Genomic DNA, 6,792 nt, shown 5'->3' with positions numbered 1-6,792 from the left:
GGATGTGGTAAACGTCGTTTGGAATCTGTTTTGGATTTTGAAATTTTAAATAAAAAAGCTAAACATTTATTCGTAGTAGAAAATTCAGATAACGCGTTATGTTTTAGCATTAATTTTGCCCATTTACTTGATCCGCAAGCTACCGACGCCCGTTGCAACGTAATCGGTCGAGATATTCATCTCCGGCTCGGTCTGTCCGATCAAACACCCGTGTCGTTTAGACACGTGATTAAATTTGAACGCTCTTTCGATTGTAAAATTATAGTGTTTTACAGAAACCCCGATTCCCAGGCGGTTCTGTGTAAATTTCAAACGGAGACGCCGTATAGAGCAAAAACCTTTTACTTTTTTCTCATTCATAATCATTACTACGGAATAAAAAATGTCACAGGCTTTTTAGGATGCAACTTTGTTTGTAACTACTGTTATTCAGGATTCGATCATAAATTGAGTCATAGATGTCACGGTTTCTGTACGGTGTGCTACGAACCAGGTTGCGCTCGCGAATCCACTCTGATTTGTAAAGAATGTCACAGAGTGTGCAATTCGGATCAATGTTTTACACGTCACAAAATTCCCGTTCAAAGAACTAACGGGGAACTCCTCAGTAATTGCGAGGTTAATAAATATTGTCCAAAATGTAAGCGTATATACTCTATAACGATAGGAAATCGGGAAAATCAGCATGTTTGCGAAACGATAAAATGCAACGTCTGCAGAGAGGTTTTACCGGATTCGAGCGAAACCACTCACAGATGCTACATTCAAAAACTAATCCCCGATCAATTCCATTCAAAAAAATTGATTTTTTACGATATAGAAACGTTCGCCGATAAATCAAAACATCACGTTCCATTTCTCATATGTGCGAAATCTTTCGAGGGGAAACCCTATCGTTTTTGGGGCGTGGACTGCGCTCGACAGTTTTTAGAAGAATTTCGCAAACCCGCGTATACAAATCATACATTTTTAGCTCATAATTCCAGATCATTCGACGGTTACATTATTCTCAACGCTTTTATAAAATTAGGTTTAAATCCTAACGTGATCCTTCAAGGGGGAAAAGTGCTCTGTTTCGAAGATGTACATTTCAAATTGAAATTTATAGATAGCCTATCTTTTTTAACGATGAGACTCACGGAGCTCCCAAAATGTTTAGGATTTGCAAATAAAATGGAAAAAGGTTATTTCCCTCATTTCTTTAGCTCTCTAAAACATTTAAATTACGTGGGACCTTACCCCTCGCGCGACGCATACGGGCACGGTCCCCGGACCAGCGCGCCGTCTTTAACTCGTGGTACGAAGAGACGACGGCCCGGGGACATCCGTTTGATTTCAAAAGACAATGTATAATGTACTGTTTGAACGACGTGGATATTCTACGCGAAGCTTGCATCATTTTCCGACAAAGTTTCATCGACCAATGTCAAATCGATCCTTTTTCGTGCGTCACCATAAGCTCGGCCTGTATGAAACTATTTAGAAGTTTTTTTCTAATTCCTAATTCGTTGGCCATTCCCTGCCCTCTAAATTATAAGCGGAAATCTAAATGTTTTTCCTCATCCAGCATTCGCTGGTTAGACTACGTGGCCCGTTCTCAAAATATATTTATCGAGCACGCCTTAAACCTGGGTGAAAAACGGGTGGGGGAATTTCACGTAGACGGTTACGATCCACAATCGTCCACAGCCTGGGAATATCTGGGATGTTTTCATCACGGATGTATTCGATGCTTCAAACCCCATGAAATAAATCCTCTATCGGGTAAATCGTTTGAGCAATTAAATCATCAGACTATGGATAAACTCGATTGTTTAAGGATTAAATGGGGGCTGCGCGTAGTTTCGATTTGGGAACACGAGTGGGAAGAAATGACTCGAACAAACCCCGACGTCATTTCTTTTTTAGCCGACGGACCACCCCTAAACACGGGGATGGAAGCGCGCCATAGCCTTTACGGCGGGCGTACAGAGACTATAAAAATGTCTCGTTCCGTGAAAAACGACGAGAAAATTCACTACGTGGACGTAACGAGTCTCTACCCGTACGTTTTAAATTGTAAACAATTTCCACTCCATCACCCCGTAGTCCATTATTCAAATTTTAAGGAGGTGGGTGAATATTTTGGATTGATAAAAGCTACGGTTTTGCCCCCGCGAGGACTCTTCTTTCCCGTCTTACCGTTCAAATTGCAAAAATCGAATAAACTTGTCTTTACACTTTGCAGAACTTGCGCGGAGGAAAACAATCAGAAAACCTCGTGTCTGCACAACGCTCGCGACAGGGCCTTAACGGGCGTGTGGGTCTCTGAGGAATTAAAATACGCCTTATCGTTGAATTATAAAATTTTAAAAATCATAGAAGTGTGGGATTTTGAGCACAGAAGCGACACAATTTTTAAGTCCTACATCAAGTCATTTTTAATCACCAAGCAGCAAAGCTCAGGATTCCCGACGTGGTGTAAAACCCAAGCGGATAAACTCGAGTATGTGGAAAACTACGAATTATCCGAGGGCGTTAAACTCGACATCGACAAGATTGAAAAAAACGACGGCCTGAGAGTGGTGAGCAAACTGTGTCTAAATTCCTTATACGGTAAATTTGCTCAACGCAACGATTTACCTCGAACCGAATTGGTGAGAGACATTGAAAGATTTTTTGAATTAATGTTTACCGATAGATATACGATTAAATATTTTTCTTTCCTAAACGATCACGTAGCTCTGTTACAGTGGAGCGACGGTCCGAAATTTATCTCCTCTCCCAATAAAACGGGCAACATTTTTTTAGCCTCGTTTACCACAGCCTACGGAAGGTTAGAATTGTATAAATATTTACACCAGCTATCGTCCGATGAGGTTTTATATTTTGACACCGACAGCTTGATTTATTCCTCTAAAACCGGAGATCATATTCTCCCTTTGGGCTGCAACCTTGGCATGTTAACGAACGAATTGAACGAGGGGGATTATATTACAAGTTTTTTCAGCTCCGGTCCTAAATCTTACGCTTATCTCACTGCAAATAACCAGGTTGTATTAAAATGTAAAGGTATTACACAGTCATACGAGGCCGTGCAGTCTGTCAATTTTGATTCTATGAAAAAATTGATTTTGGGTTATGTGAACAAGTTTGATAATGGCGATGATGATGATGATGAAGAACATGTTTTATTTGCAACTCAACGTAGTATAAGAAGGTTTAAGGATGGTTTTGTGCTTCAGAATGCAACAATTAGGAAGAAAGTAAGGGTTGTTTTTGATAAGCGGAGATTGATCAAGGGCGGTGCAACAGAACCGTTTGGCTTCTAAGTATGCAGTCTAACTATGATGATGATGATGACGATAATGATTACCCTTGTCAGGAATATGATTTCAGACTGGCACATCCATTCAGCGCATGCGTCTGCGGTCCCAGTGGATCGGGGAAGACTGTTTTTATAACAAAACTGTTATTAAATGTGGAGAAGAGTGTATCGATTGTTCCTGACATTATCCACTTTTTCTATTCTTGTTGGCAAAGCCTGTATGACACTCTGCAAAATAAAATAAAAACCATTTCCTTTCACGACCGTCTGCCTGTCTCCTTTGAAGATTCCGACTTGTTTTCCGAGGGGAAAAACCATCTCATTGTTATAGATGATTTAATGACCGAATCTAGCGATTCTTTACAAATATTAAAATTATTCACAATGTTTCGCCATCATAAGGGCATAAGCGTTCTGCTCTTGAATCAGAATATTTTTTTCCAAGGGAAATACTCTAGAACCATATCTTTGAATACCAACTATTTTATACTATTCAATAATCCCAGAGATAAACTTCAGGTTAAAATTCTAGCACAACAAATGTTTCCGGACGACTCTAAATTTCTAACGGAGGCTTTTAAAGACGCCGTATCGACTCCCTACAATTATTTAATGATCGACATGACTCAGAGATGTCCAGAAGCCTGTAGAATTCGCAGCGGACTGGTGGGGCTTGATGACACAGTCATACCTGTCGTGTATAAGAGATTGTGAAATGCAGCATGGCACCCGTCAAGAAGAGACGAAAGAATAGATCTTCTCAACTGGGAAAACTGAAAAGGAATGTTTCGACTTTAAAAAGCTTATTAAAAGGACCCCCCTCTCAGCGTAAGAATATTCTGAAAAGGGGATCGAACGAGCTTATCAGCTGTATATCAGACTCCGCAATTAACGTATTAAAGGGGCACGTCCCTCTGACTTCGTGTCAGTATAAAACTTTGAAGCGGAGAAAACATTTTATTAAAATGTTAGCGGATTCCAAGGTACCGCTTAATCAAAAAAGGGGTGTGCTTCTCAAACAAACCGGTTCTGGTTTTTTTCTTCCGCTCCTCGCAGCCGTATTACCGGCTATAACATCTTTGATAGGTAGCCGAAGATGAGTGATAAAAAGAAAAGATTTGAAAAGCTTTTCCTAATAAACTCGCATCAGCTGAGTGAAATGAGGGACAGCCGTAATATTCCTAAAACGGGTCATGCGGGTCAACTGGAGACAGTTCAAAACCGTCTGGATCTGGAGATGGATTTGATTTTACGGGACAACTCTTTACATCCCACGGAAAAGATAAAAAAATATAATTCAGTTTTACAGAGATATCAATCATTTCATAAACAATCGGAAAATGAGCGCAATAAACCACTCTCCGTATCACTTCACCAACCAGCGCCGTCGGATCATCAAGTTCAAAGTATGGAACTAGGTGTTAAAATAAGCGATGTTTTAAAAGGATTACCCGATCGGTCTCATAGAAATGCAAGATTTATCCTAGATAGACTGGGGAGAAACGACAGTGGTGTAGGATGGAACGAAATTAGCGGGGAAATGGCTATAAATGATCGAGTAGTGTCGGGGAGTCACATGTTAGATTTGATAAAAAACACGGTAGTTCCACGTGGAAGAAAGACCACCGTGAATCCTAAAGGCTGGGCTTTGTTTTTAGAAACTTTAGCAAAATTGAATATTCCTACAGCAGTCATCGGAAACCCCATTGCTAGGGAACAATACAAAGCAAGTCAAGAGGGGGCCCCCTCCCAGCAGCAGCAGACACCGGTCAGATCCCATTATTATAATTCCCCGTCCAGCCCCCAGTCAAGAACAAAGACGAGGGGGAAAACCAGGAGGGAGAAAAAACGTGGCGAGCGAGGCGTCAGTTCTTTAACGTGGGAAACGGTTGATGACGATGATGAATATTGATGAGTGAGGCTACGTGTATAAAGCTAGGCCAAGTTCTACAGCAAGTTCAAACTCTAATGCACACTGGACATCAGCAGCAGCGGGTCAACACCATCAAAATGTCCTTTTTTTCCCGGACCTGGAAATTGAATCACTCAACTCCTGTGGCCACCACACTTGCCATTTCATTTCAAGACGACGGTGAAGAGAGTGAAGTCATCATCTCCACACGTCGAAATGGACGCTCCAACAGAGAATTTCTCTTGTCTGGCGGACGTGAAAGCTTGGAAGTTTCAGAAAACCTGTTTCCAGGTTTTTACATAGCCGTCACTACCATGATCGAATATCTGAGACGAGTCAATAATGACGGATACATACAGGCTAGCATGGATGTTTCAGGATTTGGGAAAAAGACCGGTATTCTGGTCGACTGCAGCAGATCTAAAAAGTGGCTTTTGCTGAGATACTGCGCCGATACCTCACGTCTGGAATTCGATTCAAGCCGACCCCACTCTGTGGTTGAAAAGGAACTTTTATTCCCCATCAGAATTTGCGTGGAAACCGGCGACCTGGGATCATTTCTACAACTCTTACACCATGCCAGAGACTCCCTGCAAAAGATTCAAAAGGAGCGGGCTTGCGGGCGAAGAGGAGGGGCCGGAATGGAGGAGGGGCTGATCGAATGTGATGGATGAATAGAACTATGACAAACCGAATTGTTGAAACTCTCAATATGAATTTGATAAACCTCTCACAATGTGTGAGAGTAGATTTTGATAGAAAATAGAGCCTCTCTCAATATGAATTTGATAAACCTCTCACAATGTGTGAGAGTAGAATATAGAATATAGTAGATAGAATAGTTATAGAGCCTCTCTCAATGTGAATTTGATAAACCTCTCTCTTTCTAGTCGAGAGAGAGAGAGTAGATAGAATATAGTAGAAAATAGAACTGTGTTATGCTATAGAGCCTCTCTCTTTCTAGTCGAGAATAGAACTATGATAAACCTCTCTCAATATGAGAGAGTAGATAGAATATAGTAGATAGAAATGATTGAAACAAAATTGTAATTGTAAATTTATTGAATTATTTTGCATCAAATAAACAAATTGTACATCCTCATTTTTTTGTCACACGTTTTTCATTATGAATAAAAAGGGCAAGCCCCCTGGGTAATACAATTATCAATACAAGGAAGGTTGGATTTAATAGGGTTACACATTTTTTTTTTTTTCACAAAATCAAACACCATTTTATCATTCCGAGAACAATCTGTAGAGTATAGTTTCATCACGTCCTTGTAGCGCAGGCCTTTTGCACGTTGACACAGATAGAAAACGCAGTGCTGTCCGCAAACCGACGAATGCAAATCTTGCAACACGTGGGTCTGATAAGTTATACTTTGTTGAATTTCCAAAAAGTTTATTATATCCGGGGAATAGTGGTGAGGTCCGAATCCGAAACTATCAAAGAATGTTCCAGAGCCGTCTTCTTCCAGGGTTATGCAAAGCCAATGACTACCCTTTTTACATCGTTCATCAGCATTTACGATATAAAACCCCGATAGTTTTATAAATGGTAGAGTATCGCTGG

The sequence above is a fragment of the Gymnoscopelus braueri genome (assembly GCF_963280865.1).
Source record: "Gymnoscopelus braueri genome assembly, contig: SCAFFOLD_217, whole genome shotgun sequence".
NCBI classification, from domain to species: Eukaryota; Metazoa; Chordata; class Actinopteri; order Myctophiformes; family Myctophidae; genus Gymnoscopelus; species Gymnoscopelus braueri.
This window is presented reverse-complemented; position numbering follows the sequence as displayed.